The 20,491-nt window shown below is 38.2% G+C and overlaps 1 protein-coding gene across 1 annotated transcript in view; it reads left to right on the top strand.

Moving 5' to 3' along the window:
- Window positions 1-20,491, top strand: part of FAM102B (family with sequence similarity 102 member B) — a 77,906-nt gene that overhangs the window by 15,220 nt on the left and 42,195 nt on the right. The window lies entirely within an intron of this gene.

Raw genomic sequence — 20,491 nt, 5'->3', positions numbered from 1 at the left:
GCTATGGTCTTCCCAGTGGTCATGTACAGTTGTGAAAGCTGGACTGTAAAGAAGGCAGAATGCCAAAGAATTGATGCCTTTGAACTGTGCTGCTGGAGAAGACTCCTGAAAGTCCCTGGACAGCAAGGAGATCAAACCAGTCAATCTTAAGGGAGATAACCCTGAATAGTCACTGGAAGGATTGATGCTGAAGCTGAAGCTCCAGTATTTTGGTCATCTGATGCGAACAGGCAACACATTGGAAAAGTCTCTGATGCTGGGGAAGATTGAGGGCATCAGAGGATGAGATGGCTGTATGGCGTCACTGATGCAGTGAACATGAACTTGGGAAAACTTTGGGAGGTGGTGAGGGACAGGAAGGCCTGGTGTGCTGCAGTCCATGGGGTGGCAAAGGGTTGGACACAACTAAGCAACTGAGTAACAAAAATACTCACATAGTGGAAAAGAAAATGACAACCTACTCCAGTATTCTTGCCAGTTTAATCCTATGGACAGAGGAGCCTGGAGGGCTCCAGCCCATGGGGTTGCAAGAGTTGGACACAACTGAAACAGCTGAGCACACATTCAAATAAAGTGAAAGTGTTAAAAAGAAAGTTTTCTCTTTTAAAAAATTTGTAATTTAGGGAAATTGCACCCTGAATTTTCTGCAATAGCCTTGATGAGTACGTTTAAGCCATTCTACCAACTAATACGATTTAACAAAATACAGACATGGGCTTATATAGTAATTTTTATTTAACAGTTTTAGGAAAGTCCCTCTTTTCCCCCAACTTGGATTTCTGCTTATTTAAGCCATTATTTTTGCTTGTAAATCTGAAAGATATATCTTATTTGTTGCACATAGTATTTTACAGAAAAAAAAATTTCTGTAAAATACTATGTATAATGCTTACTTTCATCTTTTGTGTTAGCACTTTTCATCATTTCAAATGATGTATTCTTTATAATAATCATTACTGTAAACATAGGAATTAAATATAATTTTTACCATCCAGGAGTGTGAAGTTTAGTGGGAAATACTGTCACATGCAATATAGGGCAGAATGACAAAGTCCAGAGTAGCAGTAAATACAGTAAATAAAATTGTATGGCAGTTCAGGGGAGAAAGGGAGCTATCAATTCTTACTGAGAAGGTAGAGAAGACTGTTTAGAAGAGGCAGCATGTGAGCTGAGCTTTGAAAGATTAGTAGGATTTAACCAATAGGAGTGGGGGGAAAGGGATGAAAATGTCATTTTGACTCTTAATGTTATTTTTACTTGTGTTTATTATCAAAAACTATTTTTAAGAGTGATACATCAATACTGCTCAATACTGGCGGCTTCGCCGGTGGTTCCACAGTCAAGAATCCTCCTGCGGTGCAGGAGATACAGGAGACACGGGTTCAGTTCCTGGGTTAGGAAGATCCCCTGGAGAAAGGAATAGCTACCCATGCCAGTATTCTTGTCTGGAGAATCCCATGGACTGAGGAACCTGGTGGGCTACAGTCCACAGGGTCACAAAGAGTCGGACACGACTGAAGGGACTCAGCGCGTGCGCGCACACACACACACACACACACACAGACACACACACATATCAATACTGAATCTTCATCAAGAAAGCATTTTCTAGTGCAACTGCTTTAAAAAACACTGGTAATGCCTCAAGTGTTAAACAGTTACCATATGATCTGACAGTTCCGCTAATGTACCCCAAGAGAAATGAAAACATGTCAACACAAGTTTGTTCTGTAAAATACTATGTACAGTGAACCCTTGAACAACATGGGGCATGGGAGTTAGCAGTGCTCGCCCTGTGCACAATGAGGCCAAACTGAAACTCGAGTTAAAAGCAGGAAAAGGTTTATTGCAGGGCCATGTAAGGTGGTGGGTGGCCCATGCCCCCAAACCCCAAATTCCTCCAAAGGTTTCAGCAAAGCCTTTCTAAAGGCTGGGTGAGGGAGGGATGTGGTTAGTTGTTGCAAACTTCTTGGTATAGAAATCCTTTGTTCTTGAAGCTGTCTAGGTAGGTTGGGTTGCAATGTTTTTGGAAACCTAGGACAAAACAAATATTCTCTATTCTGCAACTTTTTATCTCTGTGTGAATGGACTCTTAAAGATCAGTACCTGAGAATGGGCTATCCTGTATATTTCAGGTAACAAGCAACATTCTTTTTACAAAAGGGGCAGAGCCAGCATGACTAAGCACAGGCAACAAAGCACAAGGGTTAAAGCAGAAGCAACAGATTACTAATAGAGTCAGATTTGGGTTGGTTTGTTGTTGGTTTTTTTTCTATTACATGCAGAGTCTGCACAGCCAAAGACCCACCTATATTTGTCAGCTCTCCCTTTCTTCCATGTCCACAGTTCTGCATTCTGAGATTCAGCCAGGCATAGACTGTGTAGTACTATAGTATTTACTATTGAAAATACCTGTGTTTAAGTAGACTCACGAGGTTCCAAACCATCTTATCCAAACTATACATGAATTGTTCATTATTTATAATAACCAAAAAATCCAAATATCTCCACTGTCTGTCAGCTGATAAAGATCAGTGAAATGTGGACTATCCATACAGTGAAACATTTGGCAATGTGAAGAAAGTCCCGATACATGCTACAACATGGATGAAACTTTAAAACTTTGTGCTAAGTGAAAGAAGTCAGTCACAAAAGACCACCTGTTATATGTTTCCATTTGTATGAAATGTCCAGAATAGGCAAAGTCTACAGAGACAGAAAGTAGATTAGAAGTTGCCTAGGTTTGGGAGGTTGGAGGGAAATGAGGACTTACTATTCATGGGTATGAGGTTTTTCTTCCCAAAGTGATGAAAATGTTCAAAAATTGATTGTAGTGGTGGTTTCACACTCTATGAATATCCATTGAATTGTACTTTTAAATGGATGAATTGCATAGTGTGTGAATTATATTTCAATAATGGTATTTTTAAAAGCACTTTCTGACACAACTCCATTAAGCCAATCTAATTAACTCCTTGGACAGTTTTCTATATCAGTTTATTCTTTCATTTAACAAATATCTGTTGTGTGTATGTGCCAGGCACTATTCCATGCAACTGAACTATTTCTGTTCTCACTTCACTTTTTATTTTGTGAAATTATTTTCTTTGGTGTTTATTCTCTTCTCTGTATATTTTACAATGAACATGAGGTATAAATCAACTGCAAAGATTATAATAGCTATCTTAATTTATATTAATCTACCATAATCTGTATAGTAGCTATTATTTTTATTAAGTTCCAATTTTTCAGGATCAGATTTTATATTATCTAAATTTTGTTAAGAATTTTTAATTTGTGGCAATTTATAGTCAAAAACAGTCTTTATCTTGTGTTGTTTAGTCAGTGAGTTATTTTAGCTAATTTTATGTTTATTGTTGCTACCATTAGTATTCATTATGAGTTGTATAAAAGACTTGTAAAATTTTTCTTTCTTAGCTAATAGAACAGAAAACTTTGAGCATTACTTTCCTACTTTGTATTGTGGTTTAGGGATCAAAAATGTTCAAAGTCAACAACATATCTTGCTTTGTGGTAGAAGAATGGACCTGATAAGCAGGAGCACAGAACCATAAAAATGGATCGCATTAAGAACATGGTGGCTAGGTGGTAGAGCAGAACAGAAAACATTCAGGGCCTGTATTTAAGGACAAGACTGCTTTGGAGGTCAGATTTTGGCAGGCCTGGGATGCCATTCTGTGAAGACTAGGTTTTATTCTGTTGGCAACATGACCTTGAATCCCCCATTTTTTCTGATTCTAAAATTAATTCAAGATTTCTGTAGAACATTTGGAAAAATACTTAAAATTATGAAGGAGAAAATGTTACCCATCAGAGAGAATCATTGTTAACATTTTGAAATATACCTTTCTAGTTTCTTCTAATTCACTTTTTACACAATTGAAGCCAAATTGCATACACAGTCTTTTATCCCACTTTTTTAAAAAACTGAACATTATAAGCATTTTCCTTGTTATGAAATGTCTCTAGAAAAAAATAAACTCTTTAGCATGTTATTTTAGTAGTGCCGTACAATGTAATCTTTTATGAATGGGCTGTATATTAAGTAACAATTCTATTTTGGATATTCCTATTTGTTCCAGTTTATGCCTTCTCTTGCCAGTACCAGGCTCCTTCTTGTGAATATCTGAATGTGAGGTGCAGGCAAGGTGTGTGATAGGCAGCTGAGATTTTGTCTAAAACTGAGCACAGTAGTCAGAACTTCTTTCATACCTAGCTCTTAGGGTAATCCATATGGGCAAGATATTTAAAACCTGAGATAGCCTATAGAACAAAACACAGGAGTCAAAGGATAGAACTTTGGTAGAAGAAGACATAATGAAGACAAATGAGAACAAAACATTGGAGAGGGTTTAACATCACAGAAGCTAAACAAGAAAAAAAAAACTTGAGGAGAGGGTGTTCAGCCCTGCCCTAGAGTGGAGAGATGGAGTCATGTGAGAGCTGTACTCTTTATTTGATGGTCAGCAAGTATTCGGTGAACTTTTTTATAAATTATTGAGGCATAATTGATATAACATTATATTACCTTTAGATGTACAACATAATCATTTGATATTTGTATATGCTACGAAGTGATTACCACATCAGTTTAGTTAACATTCATCATCAGACATAGTTACAGAAAACCTTTTTCTCTTGTGATGAGAACTTTTAAGACCTACTCTCTTAGTAGCTTTCCAGTGTGCAATACAGTATTATTAATTGTAGTCACTGTGACCTCATGACTAATTTATTTTATAACTGAAAGTTTGTACATTTTGATCCCCTCACCAATTTCACCCACCCACGTATCAGTGAGAGCATATACTATTGATCCATATATCTCTGACTTATTTCACTTAGCATAATACCCTTGGGGTCCATCCATGCTGTGAAAAAAAATGGCAATATTTCCATCTTATTTTTGGCTGAATAATACTCCATTGTGCATGTGTGTATTTCACATTTTTCTTTATCCATTAATTTATTGATGGACACAGGTTGTTTCTGTATCTTGGCTATTGTAAATAATGAACAGTGAACATGGAAGGGGACTGTGTATGCAGAATTAGTGTTTCCTTTTTTCCCTCCTCCCCACCCCAGATAAATACCCTGAAATGGAATTGTTGGATCATATGGTAGTTCTGTTTTTTATTTTTTTTAAGAACTCCTCACTGTTTTCTATAGTGGTTGTACCAGTTTACACTCTCACCAGCAGTGCACAAGGGTTCTCTTTTCTCCACATGCTCATCAACACTTGTTATTTCTTGTCTTTTTGATGATAGCCATTCTAACAGAGGTTTTGGTTTGTAGTTCCCTGATAATGATGAAAAAATGTTGAGCATTTTTTCATGAACCTGGATGTCTTTGGGAAAATGTCTGTTGAGATCCTCTGCCCATTTTTTTGTTGGATTGTTTGTTTTTAATCAGATTGTGTGCGTTTTTTGTATTTTGGGTATCAATCCTTTACCAGATATGATTTGCAAATATTTTCTCTCTTCATTCAGGAGGTTGTCATTTCATTTTGTTGATAGTTCCCTTTGAGGTGCAGAAGTCCTTCAGTTTGATGTAGTCCCATTTGCTTATTTTTGCTTTTATTTCCTTTTGCTTTTGGTGTTAAAAAATCATGGGCAAGACCAATGACAAGGAGCCTACCACCTGTTTTCCTCAATAACGTTTAGGGTTTCATGTCTTACATTCAGTTTAATCCAATTAGAGTTAATTTTTGTGTATGGTGTAAGATAGTGGTCTGGTTGCCTTCTTTTGAATGTGACTATCCAGTGCTTCCCTGGTAGCTCAGCTGGTAGAGAATCCACCTGCAATGCAGGAGACCCCAGTTCAATTCCTGGGTCAGGAAGATCCCCTGGAGAAGGGGTAGGCTACCCACTCCAATATTCTTGGGCTTCCCTGGTGACTTGGACAGTAAAGCATCCTACTGCAATGCAGGAGACCTGGGTTTGATCCCTGAGTTGGGGAGATCCCCTGGAGGAGGGCATGGCAACCCCACTCCAGCATTCTTGCCTGGAGAATCCCATGGACAGAGGAGCCTGGCAGGCTACAGTCCATGGGCTTGCATAGAGTTGGACACGACTGAGCTACTAAGCACAGCAAATCCAGTGATAAAGTTAGGAGAGTAGTTTTATTGGAGTCATAGGAATAGATGCCAGGTCTTAAGGGATTCCCTTGTGGCTTCCCTTACATGGCTTCCATTGTGGCTCAGCTGGTAAAGAATCCGCCTGCAATGCGGGAGACCTGGGTTCCATCCCTAGGATGGGAAGATCCCCTGGAGAAGAGAAAAACTACCCACTCCAGTATTCTGGCCTGGAGAATTCCATGAATTGTAGTCTGTGGAGTCGCAAAGAGCGACTTTCACTTTTAAGGGATTAGGGAGTGAGCAGGTGGTGAAGCACTGGATGCAGTGAGTGTAATTTTTTTTTTTTTTGTGAAGTTTGTTAATGAAGAAAAGGAGAAAAGTGGAATTAGGTAAAGGAGGGGAAAGCAGAACAAACAATTTTGTGTTTTTATTTTTAGGATAGAGATTTGAAAATGATTATAGGTTGGGGCAAAAGAATAGTGTAAAAGACAATAGGGATACAGATATTAAAAACAAAACCAAGACTGAAAGTCTTTCTTTTGTCTTAAAGAAAAATGTTTTTTTTCTGTCCTGAAACCTGTTTACTGGTTTCAGAAGAAATTCTAGGGCTTTTAGTGATCAAATTCTATCTCCAAGCATTGTGACTTAGAAACTAGCTTACACCCAAGATTTATTTTATCTTAATCAAATGAGAAACAACCCATAGTTTTGATTTTGGACTTCACATGTTTGCTTCATTTTTTCATAGTGAGTCATCACTCACGTCGCTCTTGAGTGAACTTATTTAGTGACATTTTCTTTCTAGTTATAGTTTTATATATTTCCTTGTTCATAGACTGCAGCCACATTTCTATAGCAGTTTCTGGGAATTCTCTGGTGCTGGTGTTTAAGCATAAAGTTATTAATATTTTATCTTCTGTTATCTTTTGAGGCCAATTCAGAGTCCCTAACGGTATTTTTTTATTATAACCTCTGGGTACCATCTGGTCATGAAGGTCTCCCCATTTTGGTCATTCCTTATGGTTGAGGAATGACTTCCATTTCAAATAAATATCTTACTTGGTCTGTCCTGTGGATGTTATTATTTACACTATGTACAAGGCAGAAGCAGTTTTAGAAATAACAGCCCCAGGAAGGTAGTTAGAAAAGATTGTTCATGGTCCTTGCCTAACAAGGGGATTGGTTCTAAAGTTTTGCTTGTAGGCTAAATCAGTAAAGAATGTTTTATAAGCAATTATAAATTACCTTCATAATTTCTGTTAATGGAACAATAAGCAATCATTGTTAACAATGTAGATAATATGCATTTGTAATTATATGCAGTTGAGAATTGTAAACTCTCTCATTGTATAGTGTAAGGCTTCCTGAAGCAACCAGGAACTCAGTAATAATTACATTGTTAGTTAGCACTGGCTGCTTCCTAATTTGAGAAACTGTAAATTAGTACCAACTGATAGTAAGTCAAGAATCTGCTAAGGTAATCCTTAAAAACCAGCACACAGAACAATTGAGAGGCTGTGTAAAATATTTATGGCAGTTTCTCTAACTCAGCTACTCTGCTTCCACTGTGGTTTCCTTCCATGTGAGGAATGGTGTCAGACATGGCAAGTGATGCAATGTGATGCATAAACATGAAGCTTACGTGACTGTGATCAGAATCATCAGGAGATACCGCAGCGGGTCTCTGCCACTCAAGAAATATCCCACCATGTATTCTCACTACAGTCCTTTCATATGCAACCTCCTTGTAGTCTCATTTTTTCATTGCTGCACAGATCTCTCCCAGTCTATCCCCTAGACCTCCCTTCAAGTAGAGTTGGCCAGAGTGTGTTGCTGTGCCTTTGATTTTAATTTACTTCACTTGAATGAGTTTTTCCTGATTATTGTATCATTATATTAAGGATAACCAAGATAGCCAGAGTAGAACTTTTAAAGTCCATTTTTAATATTATTTTGTACTATTTCATCACATAGGGGCTTTCCTGGTGGCTCAGATGGTAAAGGATCTGCCTGCAATGCAGGAGACCCAGGGTCAATCCCTGGGTTGGGAAGATCCCCTCAAGAAGGGAATGGCTACCCACTCCCACTCCAGTATTTTTATCTGGAGAATTCAGTGGACAGAGGAGCCTGGTGGGCTACAGTTCTTGGGGTTGCAAAGAGTCAGATGTGACTGAGTGACTTAATGCTTTCACTTTTTTTTTTCATTTTGTCACATACCAGCTGAGTCACTGGCCTATTTCCCTCTGATCTCAAGAATGTAAGCATTCTGCAGTTTTCTCCTCCTTATCTGTATCTCCAAATAGGTTTTGATGGCCAATGCATGTTCTTTGGAATTCACTATTTAATATCACTGTACCAGAAAACCTCTTCTGATACTTTAGAGTTCCCTTTCAATAATTACGCTTATGAAAATATCAGAGTACTTTTTTAACACACAGCAAAACTTTGTTAAAGTCCTATTTCTCTTGCTCTCAGTATCTTTCACTTGTAAGGCAGCTCCAAACGTAGATGTAAAATGTCCCAGGAGTTTATAGGAACAAGAGAATAATTTTGTCCAGGGCTCAGGAAATGGCATCATAGAATAAGTTTTTGAGTGAAGTCTTGGTTTGTTAACACTTTGTAGTTTACACAGATATATATAAAGCGGTAAAGAATCTGCCTGCAGATTCAGAGCCAGTGATACAGGAGACTCGTGTACTATCACTGAGTTGGGAAGATAACCTGGAGAGGGAAATAGCAACCCACTCCGGTATTCTTGCCTGGAAAATCCCATGGACAGATTAACCTGGTGGGCTATAGTCCACCAAGAGTTAGACACGACTTAGTGACTCCACAACAACTATATGTGTGTGTGTGTGTGTGCATTTAATTTTAAATTACTGTGGTTTTTGAGTCGCTTAAACAATGGAAATCTATATTCTCACAGTTCTGGAGGCTGGATGTTCAAGGTCAAGGTGTGGTCAAGTTCAGTCCTATTTTGCAGATCCCTGCCTTCTTGCGGTGTTCTCACGTGGCTTCTCTGTGTGCCTGCATCCTTTGTGTTTCTAAATTACCCCTTACTGTAAATTTTTATAGATTTTATAGATTCAGGCAACATGTTTGCCAATCTATATAATATATAAATATCTAGATAGATATAATTTATACTAATATGTTTAGCTAAAATCAAAGCATTTCATAAGAGAAAATTTATGTAAAGGAAAGTAATTTGTGCAACATCATTCAGTGTTGAAATTAGACTTGAGCCTAGGTCCTCTTGAGTCTCAGACTGGTTCCTTTTCCTATATTATGTGGATGAGGTTGGATCATAGGAAAAGGATAGAAAGCATTTAGGAGGGCATCCTAAAGGAATAGAACAGCATTAGGCAGGCGTACGTACATAGAGCTTGGATAGGGAGTAGTGTATAATTCAGTTAGGTGAAGTTAATGAAGGTAATCAGAGGGGGTCAAGTTTGAGAGGCTGAGAGGTAGACCTTGGAGGGATGAATGCATAGTTGAAGAATTTGGCCTCTGGTCTTCAGACAAAAAGGAGTCATTCATTTCTTGATCTGGAAACTAAAAGGAGCCATTCATTTCTTGATCTGGACACTGGCTAACTAAATAAGTGACTGAAGAAACTGTATCTGTTATTTTCACATATGCCTTTAGACAATTCAGGCAGGGGGAAAAAGTCCTGTTGTTCAAAGTAAAATATTTTTTAGAGAACAGGTAACTTCTGAATTGGTTTCTGACCTTTTTTTTGTTCTGAAGATACAACTTTTAATTCTTTTTTTCTTGTGCAGTTCTTCATGTCTTAATCAGAAATGATACCTGTGATAGTTTTTTGCTTTTTGTTTAGTTTAGTCCTTGCATGCCTGACAAAATATTTCTTTTTCCTTCATACACAACACAGTTTATTGGCTCATACAGAATCAGTAGTTCACATCAGCTTCTGAATTCTGTAGTTAGTCCCTTGTACCTTTGTTTATAAGGGTTGTGGAGGACATATTTTTATTCTTATGTATATAACTTGATTTTAATTTTCACTATCTCAAAGGACTTTTACCTGATGAAAATTGGGAAGTTTTGTGTAGTTTTCTTTAAAATTCCTTAGACTGTGTGTATTCTTAAATTTTTAGTATAGGTCCTTCCTTAAATTAAGATTTTTTTCCCTATTATTTCTTGTTTTTATTGTGCCATTTTCATCTGTACAGTCCTTTCTAGAAAGTAAAGAAGTGCTGCTATGTAGTTACAGAAAAATAAACTATTTTTCATGTATGATATGTGTCAAAAATATGTGTCAAAAATATTCATTTTGATTCTACATAGTACCTAGGTCAACACTTGTTTCTCAGTGAAGAAACTGATGCCCCAGCAGGTTAAATGACTTGTCCAAAGTCAATATAGTTTATGCTAGAAAAGGTCTTGATACTTTATATTTTTCTCTTTCCATTATGCCATCCAGCTTTCCTTTGGCTGGCTAATAAGCTGAAAAGTTATGAATAGAAAGGTATATGTTAGAGAATAGATCTGTAGTTGCTGGGGGTGGGAGGAGGGTTGTATTAGGAAATTTGGATTAGCAGATGCAAATTATTATATATAGAAATGGATAAACAAGGTCCTATTGTATAGCACAGTGAACTGTATTCAATATCATATAAAACCATAACAGAAAAGAATATGAAAAAGTATATATATGACTGAATCACTTTGCTGTACGCCAGAAACTGACACAACATTGTAAGTCAACTATACTTCAATTAAAAAAAGAAAGAAAACTGTAGGTTAAACTGAGAGGTGACCTGGGTGCTAGTCTTCTTTTTTTATGCTATTCTAATTGTATTCATTGTTTAAAAATATGATCCAAAAGTATGTAGAAAGAATGACCTGTGAGTTTATGTGAGGGAACTTAAAGAATACATCTCTCTCTAGATAAACATCAATTCATATTTTTGAGTTTAAACACTTTTTACTCATAAAAACAATTAGTCAATTATCATACTATAAAAATGGGGCATAGCTTTACATACTTTTTTAAAAATGAAATTTCTCATTAGGCCGTCTGCCAGGTCACTGATTGGCGGTCTTTCTTGCATGAGCCTTCAGTTTTTTGTAATATGTACAGCAGATTATTAGCAAGCAAGCATTTGGCAAAATCTGGCTACTATATATCAAATAGTACTGTTTCTTACATGGAATTTTTCTCTAGAACAGTTCTGGCAATGAAGAGTGATCTGTTGACAAACTTGCCAGCATTAGAGCTTGGTCCTTTCTCTACCCCTCCTCATGATGCAGGAGGAGTCTCATCTATTCAGGGCCACTCCCTCCAGCTATTGTTTGAGTCCCATCCCCTCTGACTTTCATACCCTCTCAACTCTGACTTTTTCTCTTTACTGGTTCTCTCCTGTAACACTAAGCATGTTAAAATGAAATCCTTGTTCTACGCCATATGAGCTGCCTCCCTAATTTTTTCCACTGTATTACTAAAATGTTTGAAATCCATTGTCTGTGTTCCCTGTGTCTACTTCCCATAGTCACCTGCCTTCACCTTTTTACCGAACTACACAGCATCAGTTGCCGGGGTCCAGCCCCAGCAGGATCCAGGGGAACCCTCAGGATGAACGGCGTCGGCGAATGAGAGAGACAGTGAGACAAAGCTCGGGGCTGAGTCTGAAGTTTATTTTTGCACGGCTTCTTTATACCCTTAACAACATCTTTGGGGGAAGTGCATATTGCTTACACACAGGTCATCTCAAAACATTACAGCAACTTGACCTTCAACAGAAACAGGATGTCACCCACATACTTTTTCGTTCACAAGAGTCTTTTTTATCATTTGGCTTTCAGGCCTGCTAACATTTTATGGCTTGCACCTGGTGTGACTTAAGCAACTTCAGTAGCCGACCCTGTTTTTCTTATAATTAATCTATTTCTAATAAGCGTCATCTTTATGGGAACTAGATAGGATTACATTTTTACAGAACAGAAATGCGAAGGACTGCAGAAACAGTAGATATGGCACAAAACAGGCTCTTAGTCTAAAAGTTAACTACCTGCAAGAAGTCGCCAGCTAATCTCTAAAGTATTTTCTATTAGGCATATTTGTGGCTGTCATATTTGTGGAGCTTTTCTCACAAATACGCTTTTGTTAGCATACTGTGCTGAGGATGTTTAGAACAATCAAGAGCATTTTGTGCAATGAGATCACACATTTATCAAACAAGCCAGAATGCCAGCAAAATGAATGGAAGCATTTCCTTCATCTCTGGCCTCTTCATAGGGTACCAGCGTCCAGGAGATTTATTAATTAGGGTTTTAAGTTGGTCCTCATTCAGTGAAAGAGGAGCAGGAGAGCTCTCAGCAGGCAACACAAGAATCTGCAACAGGGCAAACAAGAACAACAGCAGAAAAAGGGGGGAGGATACAGGGTAGGGTAGAGGCTGAGGCCAACCTGGAGGGTCCCTTATCCTAGACGGCCTTGCCTGTCAGGTTCTTTCCTCGTGACCTCGTCATGGATGGGGTCCCGGACAGCCTTGCCTGCCCGGTATTTTCTTTATGACCTCGTCATGGGTGGGATCCCCCATAATGGCTCCCGGCAATCAGTGACTTCATTATTGCTTCTTTTTCATTTTCATCTTACCTGACCTCTCTAACGCTTTTGATTTTGTTGAACTCTTCCTTCTTAAAAATCTTTTGGTAGTAACATGATCTCCTTTGTTTGTCTCTGTTGACACTGGAGTCTCCTTTGCCTGTCCCCCCTTCTTATCCTGTATCTTCTGTATCAGTGTTCCACAGAGTTCCAGACGCTAGCATGGTGGCACATGGGAGTGATCTGGTTCCCTGATGTAGAAGCTCTTTGAAAAAGGACCAGAAAACTATCCTTTTGGGTTTTTATGAAGCCTTCATTGTTTAGTCCAGTTTGTCTAAATCATTGCTCTGTGGCTATTGATTCAACCGTAAAGCCTCTCTCCCCTCCACAGAAATCATGGGGTAGGACTGAAAGTTCCAATCCTCTATTCTCATGGTTGGTTCTCCTGGCTACCAGCCTCCACCCTAGGGCGGGATCTAAAAGTCACTTCATTCACATAACAAAAGACACCTTTATTATCAACAATTAGGAAATTCCAAGGGTTTGGGGAGCTGTGAGCCAGAAACAGTCCATGAAGACCAACTATATATGATAAATATATTTTGGTTATCTGAACAAGTATGTATTTCTGCTAAGTTATATTGTCACAGGGACTCTCAGGCTCCTCAGCCTCAAAATGTCCAAAACTGTATTGTCATTTCCCTCACTAACACTACTAGCAGAATGAATGAATGTATAATTGAGTGAATGAATGAATGAAAAAAATCTTGCATTCAGTTTTTTTTTTTTTTATTAAATAAAATTTTATTGTCTACTGTTTACACTCATGTTGCTGCTGTAAAGTACAACAACATAACACAAATTCCTAGCATGAATTACTCGTTCACCCCCCACTGAACTACAGACACTGCTTGAGAATTTGGTGTTTGCTTTAGGACAGTGTACCCGCCTTGCCATGTTCAGTCGTGATGGTGAGATGGTGACGTGGATCAGTTTTGCACACGACATTCAAAACACTCAGTTTCCCCCCACTTGTTTAAAAATAAATGTAGTTCAAATTGCCACTTTCCAGTATTTTTGAGCTTATTTAACTGAGTTCTGGAGCATTTATATCTAATCTATATTTTAGATATAATTACTTTTTGTACTTTTTTAACTCATAGTATCCACGTTCCCACCCCTCCCCTGTTTTATTTGTTCCTCTGCAAAGCAGCCACTCCGTCCAGGTGGGCAGAATCAAGCTTTCAGTCACATCTGTCACCAGAAACAACTGCTCAGTTTTTTCCACTGAGTGATAGATAGTACAGTGCACTCAGCTCCTCAAGCCAGAAATACTTGTGGGGTAAGAGACATTCACTGATCCTTAGTGTTGTATGTTAAAGTCACAACTTTATAGAGCTAATTTATCCCTGGAGTCTCAAAATGCTGTTTTTACCTCAGTTCCCAAAGGTTCATTTTTTTCAGGAATCTGTATCTTTTATAAAATAGAAATCTCCTTTACTGTTGAAGAAAATTCTCAATAAAATTTAACCATTATTTCTCTCTGGAAGGCAAATGTAAGTGGACTTGAACTATTTATATCCTTGATAGTAACAATTTCTAACATCTATTATTGAGGCCCATTATAAATCAGGCATTGTTCCAAATACCAAGTGTAATAATTCACTTGGTTTCCCAAAATTTTCTTGAGGTATAAATACTGTTACCATCTCTGTTTCATAAAGGAGGAAATGGAAATGCAGAGTTTAAGGATTGTGTCAGGGTGATAACTGGCAAGAAGAACGCATAGGATTTGAACCCAGTCAGACTGGCTCCGGAGATAAGCTCTTAACGTCCATGCAGTAATGCTGTCTGGCAGAAAGCTTTCATTCTTCGTGACCGTTTTTTACTACTGTTTTTAACAAGTTAAAAATGCTTTGAGGTACCAAAATATGGCATAATTTTAGTATGTGCCTAGAGTACACATGTGCAAGTTATTCTTAGAATATTAAATAATGCAGTTCTAAGTTGTAAAAAATGGATCCATAATGTTAATTTCATTTTATATTATTTGTATTTGTTTAAGACTTTTTAGATTTTCTTTGACTCTCTTGAAGCATAAACAATGGCCATGGCAACATTTATCTTCTGTTAAGTAAGTCCCCTGTTTACATATTTCACAATCAGCAGCTTTATCATTTTATCTTACAAATACTTGGTTTTCCACAGTATCAACACAAATCATTTCTGTTGCTTTGTTTCTTGAAAATGGTTAAGCAACTATATAAGACTCATAGGAAATTAGTGAGTCACATAACGGAAAGCATTTACTAATGTGACTTTTGTCTCAGTTGTCAAGTAGTCTGAGTTTGTTTCCATAGTAACTCATCAGTATAACAAACTGTCACTACTAACTTGGCTACTTTTTTTTTGTTTGTGTGGTCTGGACCATTTTCTGACAGCTGTGTGTGTGTTCATTAAAGATTATCACACACAAAAATTGAGTAATTGTTGAAGGCACACAAAAATTTTTTTGTTTGGAGAAATTGTTTGAAACTCCAAGGCTATTACTTTGATAGTAAAAAAATCTAAAAGATTATTTAAATTAATATATTCTATTTGAATTCCTATTAAGAAAGAGCATGGTCAGGGGTACCTTAGGCTTATAAATTTAAAAAATTCATTTGCAATATTGACTCCTTTCAAATATATATTGTTTAAGAATCTGCCAGAAACAAAGCAAGGATAAAGGAAATTAGGACCACATCCTGGGGGATGAGGACTAAATGGAATGATGAGGAGGCCAACTCAGCCAGTTTCTGCCACCCTGGAGCATGGAGTGGCAGTGCTCCAGGAGAGAGAATGGTGGACGCTGAGGTATTCAGGGACCAAGGCAGGCCAGGTCAGACAGGACGCCAGGCTTTCACCTGGAGGCTGAGTTGGGGAAAGATTCCTCGAGGGGATAATGACTAGTCTACAAGTGAATCAGAATTAAACTGGGGAATGTGGTAGTTGAAAGGGAGAGTAGATGGTGGACGAGGTAAAGAAAACATCATGAAGAAAGGCATACAAATGAGAAATAGTGTGAAGTAAGTGGGGAATGACAATCAGTATGAGACCGAAAGAGTCAAGCGATAAGACTTAGGGGTCTCATCATGGAGATGCCATGTTAAGGAGGTAGGGCCGAATCTGAAATGGGGAAACAGTGACAGAGTTTAAACAGAGGAAGGATGTCACCTTCTGTATTTTAGAAGGAGCTCTGTGGTAACATGAGGAGGGTAGATTTGAGTGGGGGCCATTTAGGAAAATGTTGCCATATTTCAGCGAAGAATTGTTGAGGGACAAAATTAGGGTAGTGGGACTAGACACAGGAAAGAGATTGAGTTAGGAATAGTTGTGAAGTAATATAGACAGGAACTGGTAATTGAGACTGTTTGTTTGTGGCCCATGAATGACATTTATGTGTTTAGTCCACAAATGTTTATTGAGTGTTTACTGTGGTTGGCAGTATATTGTGCAGAGTATTATATGAGGGTCTTACTCTGCCTTCGTTTTTGGATTTCTCTCTCCTCCAATAAGGATTCTAGATTGTGCCATGTTGTGAGTTAATTAATAGGTGAGTACACTTTTCATAGCCCATTTCATCCCAGCCTGGTCTCTTGGCTCATTATTAGACTTTCTTACTCTCACATGAGAACCTGACCCAGAGTCCTAGTTCATGTGTCAGTCTACTCCTTGGGAGGTTGTATTCATGTGTCTGGATAGTGTCTTAATCCCTAGAAAGTTAACATTCTTGCCTTGTACTTAGAGGAAGCATTACCTGTTTTTCCCCACTGATTATGCTATTAGCTATAGACTTTTCATATATGGTCCTTACTGTATTCAGGTAAGTTTCTGGTCTACCTATTTTGTTAAGAGTCTTGATCATGAATGGATGTTGGATTTTGTGAGATACTTTTGTCTACATCTGTCGAGATGATCATTTCATTCCAATCCCAAAGAAAGGCAATGCCAAAGAATGTTCTAACTACTGCATAATTGCACTCATCTCATATGCTAGCAAAGTAATGTTCAAAATTCCCCAAGCCATACTTCAACAGTACGTGAACCATGAACTTCCAGATGTTAAAGCTGGATTTAGAAAAGACAGAGGAACCAGAGATCAAATTGCCAACATCTGCTGGATCATTGAAAAAGCAAGAGAGTTTCAGAAACACATCTACTTCTGATTTATTGACTATGCCAAAGCCTTTGACTATGTGGATCACAACAAACTGGAAAATTCTTTTTTTTTTTTTTTGGAAAATTCTTAAAGAGATGGGAATACCAGACCACCTGACCTGCCGCCTGAGAAATTTGTGTGCAGGTCAAGAAGAAACAGTTAGAACTGGACATGGAACAAGAGACTGGTTCCAAATCAGAAAAGGAGTATGTCAAGGCTGTATATTGTTGCCCTGCTTATTTAACTTATATGCAGAGTACATCATGAAAAATGCTGGGCTGGATGAAGCACAAGCTGAAATCAGGATTGCTGGGAGAAATATCAGTAACCTCAGATATGCAGATAACAACCACCCTTATGGCAGAAAGTGAAGAAGAAGTAAAGAGCCTCTTGATGAAAGTGAAAGAGGGTGAAAAAGTTGACTTAAAACTCAACATTCAGAAAACTAAGATCATGGCATCCGGTCCCATCACTTCATGGCAAATAGATGGGGAAACCATGGAAACAGTGAGAGACTTTATTTTGGGGGGGCCTCCAAAATCACTGCAGATAGTGATTGCAGCCATGAAATTAAAAGATGCTTGCTCCTTGAAAGAAAAGCTATGATCAACCTAGACAGCCTATTAAAAAGCAGAGGCATTACTTTGCCAACAAAGGTCCGTCTAGTCAAAGCTATGCTTTTTCCAGTAGTCATGTATGGATGTGAGAGCTGGACTATAAAGAAAGCTGAGTGCCGAAGAATTGATGCTTTTGAACTGTGGTGTTGGAGAAGACTTGAGAGTCCCTTGGACTGCAAGGAGATCCAACCAGTCCATCCTAAAGGAAGTCAATCCTGAATATTCATTGGAAGCACTGATGCTGAAACTGAAGCTCCAATACTTTGGCCACCTGGTGCGAAGAGCTGGCTCATTGGAAAAGACCCTGATGCTGGGAAAGATTGAAGGCAGGAGGAGAAGGGGATGACAGAGGATGAGATGGTTGGATGGCATCACTGACTCGATGGACATGAGTTTGAGTAAGCTCTGGGAGTTGGTGATGGACAGGGAAGCCTGTCGTGTTGCAGCCCATGGGATGGAAAAGAGTCGGACACGACTGAGTGACTGAACTGAACTAAATTGAGATAATCGTGGTTTTTATCTTTAATTCTGTTACTGTGGTATATATATCATGTTGATTTTGCATGCGTTGATCCTTTTAATATGTTGTTAAATTCAGTTTGCCAGTATTTTTATTGAGAATTTTTGTATCTATCTTTATCAGAGATATTGGTCCATAGTTTTATTTTCTTGTGGTGGTTTTATCTGGCTTTGGTATCAGGATGCTGCTGCTTATAAAATGAGTTTCAAAGTGTTGTTCCTTCTTTTCTGTTTTTTTGAAAAAGTTTAAGAAGGATTTATATTATTCTTTGAGTATTTAGTAGAATTCACCCCTGAAACTAGCTGATCCTGGGCTTTTTGGTTGTTGTTGGGAGGTTTTTGATTACTGACTCAATCTCCTTATTTTGTATCGGTTTGTTCAAGTTTTCTTCTTGATTGTTTTGGTAAGTTGTGTGTTTCTAAGAGTTCACTGATTTCCTCTGGGTGATCCTATTTGTTACCATGTTAGTTTCCTGTATGTTCCTTTTTTAAAAACAGCATCCTATTCCTGTATGGTAGATGTACTTTCTTTCTCTCTGATATTCTTTTCTTCTTCCAGTGTAGACTTTGTTTTGTTCAAGTTGTTTTTTGTTTGGGTTTTTTTTTTTTCTATTTATTGATCTGGCTTTCATATTAAGGGATTTTCCTTAAGTATCTACTCATATTTAACTGTGGAGCACTAAAAGTTGAGTAAAAGCTTTGTGCATGTGGAGGGTGCTCATTGACTCTGCCTTTTGTCTTCCTTCATTCTACCTCAAGATCAATTTTAAATTCTTGCTCTTGGCTTTCAATGTTACCAGCTTAAGGTTCAGCATTCTTTGATTTGCTTAGTCAGACATTACTTGTCTATCACTGCCTTTTTTTTTTCTTGTTTCCTGTCTGGTTTTTCTTTGTCCTTGTATGATGGTGACTTTAAAAAAAATTGTTTTTATTTAGAAAGTTTTGGGGAGAGAGCTGAAGTTAATACAGGTACCCATACTGCCATCCTTGATCAGAAGTTTTTATTTAATTTTATCAGAAAAGTAAAATAACATGTGTTTTTTAATGTTATTTCTGGTTCTTGATCATTTATCAGTGGTCTCAATGATAGGAACTACCAAGCCTTGAAGCTCAAAATATTCCGGAAGAGTCCAGGAGTACTGGGACTTGTTTGTCTGCATAGCTTAAGGGGGAAGCTCCAGAGACCATGGCTGATGCCTTGATCAAGTGTTTAGGCTAAGAGATGTTTAGAGGAATGTTTGTTATCTCATTATTCACCGATTTTTCAAATTCACTTATTTTTGAGTATACAGATTAGCTGCTTCTCATCTTACTGGGGGTGCCTCCAGTTGCCTGACAAATACCTTCAGACCTGTCCTTTGCCAAGCAACTCTCATTCTGCCTGTGCTGTATACAGACAAATTTATACAGATAAATTGCACACCTGCTGGATTTCTAGGGAAATTCCCCTAAGAACACATGCATTCTCTTCATATAATTTCTTAAATCAGCTAAAGCTTCCTAATGAAAAAAAAAAAAAAAAGCTAAAGTTACTACAGTTAAATCTATGATAAAATACATACCCTCGTCTCTGTTTATATATAACATGCACATACCACACACAAACACATAGTTGGCTTTTAAATTATATTTGTTTTTGCACTTCTTGTTTTTGGATGTCTGTGCATTGATAGAAAAATCTATAAAACCAAATCAATTGGTCCCAGTAGAAATACATTTTATTCACTAAGGCAGCTACAAGTTGACTCCCTGTCACATTCACCATCCTCAGCCTTACAAGCCACCCATCAGCTCCTATCATCCTATAGAAGTCACCTCATTATTACTTTCCTAAGAAAATAAAAACCATTTAACCTGAGCTCTCTTGCCTTTCCTTTCTGCTTTCTCCAGCTCTGTTTTTGCCCACTGCCTTTCTTTTCTTCTGACGTTAGAGGAATAATTATCCTTCCTTTCTAAGAGAATGGTAGAGGGAACAGCATGTACAGAGAGACCTGGAAACTTGAAAGGGAGGAGGAGTTGAAAAAAATGGGCACGTGGACTTTCGAGTTAAATGAGCCTGGTTTGAATGCTGGTGGTGCTGCTTCCTACCTAAATGACCTAGAGGTAACATCTCTCCTTATGCACATTTCAGTTCAGTCACTCAATTGTGTCCAACTCTTTTCAACCCCATGAATCGCAGCACACCAGGCCTCTCTGTCCATCACCAACTCCCAGAGCTTACTCAAACTCATGTCCATAGAGTCGGTGATGCCATCCAACCATCTCATCCTCTGTCATCCCCTTCTCCTCCTGCCCCCAATCCCTCCCAGCATCAGGGTCTTTTCCAATGAGCCAGCTCTTCGCACCAGGTGGCCAAAGTATTGGAGCTTCAGTTTCAGCATCAGTGCTTCCAATGAATATTCAGGGTTGACTTCATTTAGGATGGACTGGTCGGATCTCCTTGCAGTCCAAGGGACTCTCAAGAGTCTTTCCTACACCACAGTTCAAAA

Source organism: Cervus canadensis, chromosome 2, assembly GCF_019320065.1.
Source record: "Cervus canadensis isolate Bull #8, Minnesota chromosome 2, ASM1932006v1, whole genome shotgun sequence".
In the NCBI taxonomy this organism is placed as follows: domain Eukaryota; kingdom Metazoa; phylum Chordata; class Mammalia; order Artiodactyla; family Cervidae; genus Cervus; species Cervus canadensis.
Note: the sequence above shows the minus strand (reverse complement) of the source record. Positions and strands in the feature narration are given on the sequence as shown.